The sequence below is a fragment of the Aulonocara stuartgranti genome, assembly GCF_965226115.1.
Source record: "Aulonocara stuartgranti genome assembly, chromosome: 3".
Classification (NCBI taxonomy): domain Eukaryota; kingdom Metazoa; phylum Chordata; class Actinopteri; order Cichliformes; family Cichlidae; genus Aulonocara; species Aulonocara stuartgranti.
Genome location: NC_138941.1, coordinates 53,346,931 through 53,352,930, shown reverse-complemented (window position 1 = coordinate 53,352,930; position 6,000 = coordinate 53,346,931).

The window sequence follows — 6,000 nt, the reverse complement described above, 5'->3', positions numbered from 1 at the left end:
GAGTGGGCGTTCACAACCAAACCTGACAGATCCTGGAATTATATTTTTATCTTCTGGGGAGAGATAACTGATCAAATGGTCTCTGTCCTGTATTATGTCCATGACAATTTGTTTGGTTTCATTTAACACAATGTATTCACCTCAACACCTGTCATGTTCATGAAGGACTTGAGGTGTCAGAGTCTCAGGAAGGACGAATCAGACTTCAGCTGTTCAGACTCAGGACTGATGACTCGGGACTGGACCTGTGTCAGATGAACACTGATCATGGCTTCAGCTCTTTTGTCAAACTGAGTCTGAGAAAAAATGAACTTTTTTTATTATTTCCTTTCTGTTTGAATCTAAAAGAAGCCTAAACACACAAGATATCAATGGAAATCCCAGGACGTCCTCTATTTAGTACATGAGGACTTAGCTAAAAAGGGGCAAAAGATATAGACTTAAAACAAATGTCCATTACAGAGGACATAAATGCTGCTTCTCAGGAGGATAAATGTGTCAGGTTTGGTGGTGAACGTCCACTCCAGTGTGATGTTGTGGTTCTCCTCTGCCTGATAGCAGGTCTGTGTCACATTGACTACAAATGATCCTGTTGAGGAGACAGAGAGGGAAAGAGAAAGAGTCTGCCTTCATTCACTCATTACATCATCTACAAACAGACAGAGTGCCACAGTTATACTCTAGATTCTTGTAATTAGGTTGTGCATTAATGAATCATTCCTGAATTATTAATTATTTTGTTACAAATATTTACAAAAGCTCAGTGTGTACACTCACTGTAATAACGGTGAAATTCTTTTTTTTTTTGTAATTTTGAAATAAAAAAGTGAAAAATATTAATAAGAGATAAGATAAGATAAGATAAGATAGAACTTTCTTAATCCCTCGGGTGGGTTCCTCTGGGAAATTCGACTTCCAAAAAGCAATCGTTGAGATGAACCTTGTTGGATTAAGTTCATCGGCTGTTTGAGAGAGTCATGTACGTCTGTCTGTGGTGACGTAATTGGCACGTGACGTGAAGGCTTCAGCAGGCTGTACTCGCCATTTGTTTTTGTGACTTTGGACTTGCTGCGACTTTGAAAGTTGTGAATGTGCAAGAAGTTGGACTTGTTGTTGGAGTGAAGAGGAGAAAATCACAAAGCAGATTCACAGTTTGTCTGTGTTTTGCTGACTTTGCTGTTTGTTCTTTTTCCAACTTGCAGACACGCCTGCCTGCACATACCGTCTGTGACTGTGTGTTTGAAAGTGTCATCATTACATCATCTAGAAAATAGAATCGAAATATGATTCTACATCTGCTCTTCAGATCAGAAATAAATTGTTTGGGCAGAAAGCGTCATTTGCACGCGGAGCTGCATAAAAAGCACAAACTTAAAACATTCATGAGGTCATGTGATTCATATCAGAGCTCAGATTACTAAACTTAAAGTTAAACCGGACCTATCGAGAGGTTTTTTGAGTGAAAAAAATAAGTCTTGAAGCCCCAGAATGAAACCGAAAGTTAGAGAGGATTTTTTAACAGACGTCTCCATTTTCTCCTTCCTAATTTCAAAGGATAAAAACTCTGTGTTTGCCCGCTTTGCGCAACAGGTTAGTAAATTTCCCTCAAGAATGTTGGACTTTTTTGCTCATAAGCTTTGCCTGATAGGCTTGTTGTTTTATTTTTGTTCTTCCTTTTACACTGAATTGTTTCTATCCTGTTACAAAGGATAGCACTTGTGTGCTGTGGTATTCCAAATAGTGGCATGTTTGTGTTTCTTTACGGTAAAATGTGTAAACCACTTCTACCAGTAGTTGTGTTTTGTTTTTTCTATTGAAACGCACTTATGTTATGCATATTTTGTGTTTGTGATGACCTGTTTTTGGTGTTGGTCATTTTCTTTTTGTTACATCGCTGGCAGGAGGCTCTTATTACAGCGTCATCAGCGTGTCAGTGTTCGGATTAACTGCAGTAAAGGTTTGTTTTTCTTATGTGTTTGTGATCTAAACCATATTTTCTCTCTCTCTCTCTTTTCGTTGTGAAGTTGAGGGCACAAAGTAGCCGTATGTGTGTGTGAGACGGTCACATCCAAGTGTGAGTTCATTCTCTTTGACCTTCTTTCCCTTGGTAGCCAATCTGCCCAGTGGGAAGTCATATCGCTGAATTGCTATTTTATTTGTACTAATGTCATTTATTTGTCTTTATTCAGTTTTACCATCATTATAAAACGAACTCCTTAATGACACAAACCACATTTTGCCTTGTTAAGTAATAAAAGCCGAGTTTGAGTTGATATTCTCTGTGTGGTTTTGTCTGACTCACCATCTCTCCACCATTCCTCTGAACAGAATTATTTAAATAATACTGTAGTTAAAGGTTGTTGTTCTGTGGTTTCACACTTTAAGTCTCATGAAGAATGTCGGCTGCACAGCTCTCTTTATTTCAATATTCAGTGCGCCTCTCTTCTGTCCTGCACTGGGTGAGCAGCTGCTTTATTAAGCTCAGAATCATTCTCGTGTTTTAATATCAAAACAAAGTCGTGAATTAATTAATAAAACTTAATAAGCCTGTTCTACAATGTTTTACCACTTTACCACCAAGTTTGTGTGATATGAAGAGTTCCCCATGATTGAAGCTCTCATTCAGAAAGCACAGAAACATAAACAGAAAATATTGGAATAACTGAAACATTCAATAATTAAAAATATTTTAATTCATTTGACATGTTATATGAGATATTAAATAAATATCTGGATTGAAATTACATTTCTGGTCAACTAATACTTGATACAATGATTTATTCATGAACAGAGAATTATTCCTTGTTCAGTGTTGCACAGTAAGTTTCTGTGTAGTGTTTCTGAATAAGAGTCGCTGATTGGTTCATGTGCACATATTCGGCTCATTTCCAGCTCCCTTTGACTATTATTGGACTAGAGTAGTTTTGCATGATTCACTCTTAGAAATGATCTTTATTTATCTTCTTCTGGGCCTTGATGTTGTATCTCAGGCTGGTAGTTCTTCTTATTGTGTGCTTCCTCTGTCCACATGGAGGAAGCACTCATAGTTTAGAGCTGTGTTTTAATCTTTATTTAACCAGCAAGTCAAACTCTTGAGAAGGCTGCATGCTAAGATCGGCTATTTAGCATCTATTTTATGTTGATGGCGTCTTTGTTTGGGTTTAAATCCAAAACCTTCTTGCCACGAGGCAAGACTAGCATCTATGTAAAAGATGACTGTAGCCAACATGATGTCACACAGTAGTTTTTGAATCCTCAGTTTTAGCTTCATGCTGCCATTGTGTAAGGTTTTTGGACCTGAAGTGTCCACTGTCCTCCATCTTCCTGCCTTTGTGCCAGAAATTAATCTCAGTTGATAATTAAACAAATAGTGAATGATTACTCCTTCCCTAACATGCACCAGGAGCTCACATGGGGAAGAGAGGAGGCTGCAGGAGCTGGGCTCTTTTGTAGGAGGGACTAACATGAAATTATATTTATGTCAACATTCCCCTGCAACTTAAAATCATAACGATGAAACGATGTACTGTACTTTTATGGGTGAAGGTGTTCAATGCCCACTCATGAAATTCAGTTCCTCAGGCATAAGTTGAACAACCCATGCTCACAGAACCCAGAAGTGAATCACACAAAGCAGCTACCATGCTCACAAGAGTCAGTTTGGCGAGTGCTGCAGCAGATTCACAATCTCACAGTCAAATGTGCTCTTAAAGCTACAATTAGCATGAACCAGCTGACTTCTTACAGGGCAAAGAAAACCTGCACCCATAAAATGACATGATCTGCTCGGGGCTTTGACACACCTGTAATTTCATACATCAGGACAAAGGTGAGAAGAGGGACCCTGTGACACCCCATTGAAGAGCCGTAGGCTGTGGATCTCTTAAGATTTCACTGCTGGGTTTGTAAGGCCATGTTACTCCTAAATTTCTATCTTGTTCAAAGAGAAGATATAAAACAAAGTTCTAAGCTAATCGACCTTAGTGTTCTGTTCTCCTTTTTTAAAAAGAATCGATAAGAGAATCGATAAAGAATCGAATCGTTAAACAGAATCGAAAATGGAATTGGAATCGTGAAAATCTTATCAATACCCATCCCTACACATATACACAAAGCTAGCGCGAGGGCCCTCGGTGCGCCCGCCCTGTCCAAGATGTGTACATCCTCATCTTGGACAGGGAGGAACGCTGGTTTGAGCGCGGAGTCAAGGAGGCCATTTACGTGAAAAGGGAAAGACCATCTCTGAATCGAGGAGGGGGCCTTAGGGTACATCTTTCGCCATCTTACAATGCTGTGATTGCAGCCATTCCCCAACTCTCTGTGAATGGTACTCATGGTCTTTGATCAGTGGGTTTTGGTCAGTGGTTGTTGATCAATGGTCATGAGAATTTGCATAATTATGATGAAGGAACTGACCTCCCAGCCCATTGCTCCTTCAGTGGGCTGGTTTCAGTCATTATGCAAATGTATATTTATAAGATTTGGGGAAACCTGCAGTCAGCTGAGACTGAGGAAGTCACTTGGTTTCTCCCACAAAACGCTACGTCCAGATGAACAGAATCAACTTTTGGAGAATTACTTTCCTGGATGATTGAGAATGCATCAAGACATATTTCACAGTTCACTCAGACATTCAACACAACAAAGCCTGTTCAGTGGCTTCAATTATCTTACAAGTTTCTGGTAAAGAGTTCATTTCAGAAGATTTTTTAATCAAACATATTAAAAATCACTTCTCACTCTGTCATTACTAAACAAACACGTCTCCATTTACCAACAGTGTCAGGATCCTGGGTCACTCGACCCAGCACTTTGAATTCTTTGTGTCTTTATAATTTTGTATTGTGAATCATGTTTAAGGTTCTCTTTGTTAATCTTAGTTTATCCCATAGTGTCTACTGTTCTAGTTCGGGTTTCCTGTATTCCCATTTTAGTTCCCTGTTTATTTAATAGGTTGCCCTCTTTGTCTACCTCTGTGTAACTGTTTATATTGTGATGTTTGTTCTGGTGCCTTGTGTTCTGTGTTTTCATCATCCCGTCATGTGCTCCTCCTTGTTCTCTCTCTCCCTCCAGGCTATCTCTGTGTACTTCCTGTGTTGCATTGAAAGTCCGTGTCTGGTGTGAGTGTTTTCAGTTTTCATGTCCTCCCCATCCTGCCACGTGTAATTATCCTCAGCTGTGTTCCCTGTGTGCTTCCGCTTCCCTTATTACCTTTTGGGTATTTATGTCTGAGTTTTTCTCTGTTCTGTGTTGCATCGATCTGTCAGGGAACGTCTGTGTGTAGGCAGGAGTGGACCCAAACACAGGGCTCTCAACACAAGGTTAAACTCAAAGACTCAACTTCATTAACAGAAAAGCAAGTAGTGATCCAAAACTACACTGGAATGACCTAAAACTAAGGCACAGGGAGACACAGGGAAAACACAAGGAAATGCACACAACCATGAGGGTTGTGCACATGGAAACTAAAAACTAGAGCACTGGCGTCAGTTTCTCCTTTGCCTGAGACAAAAAGTTTTTCCTCCTCTGCATCTAAGCTAACTTTCCTTGGTTGGCTGGCCCATTTAATAGAAGATTTAAACAGCATGTGTGTGTGGCTCAAATCCAGTGCATGTGTGCTTTAGGTACCTTTACTAAGGATATCCTGTCTTTATGATATCATAGAGAGTATGAGTAGAAAAGAAGCCTGAGGCTCCGGCTCACTGGTATTACTTCTATACATAATGACCTTTTTATTTAACATTGTTAAATATCATGGTCATATCTAATGCACTCATCCATTGCTGAAACAGTATAGCTCTATATGACAGGAAATAAGGAAACGCATAATGAGTCTACTCTAAGGAGCTTGCAAAGAGAAGTGTCTGGACTTCTTTAAGTTTCTTGAAGATGTCTCACCTCTCACCTGAGAAGCTTCTTCAGTTCTGAGAGTCTACTTACAAATGACATTATGCATACTGAGTTTAAATGCTCTCTTTAAAGGCTTCACCTGTTCATTAT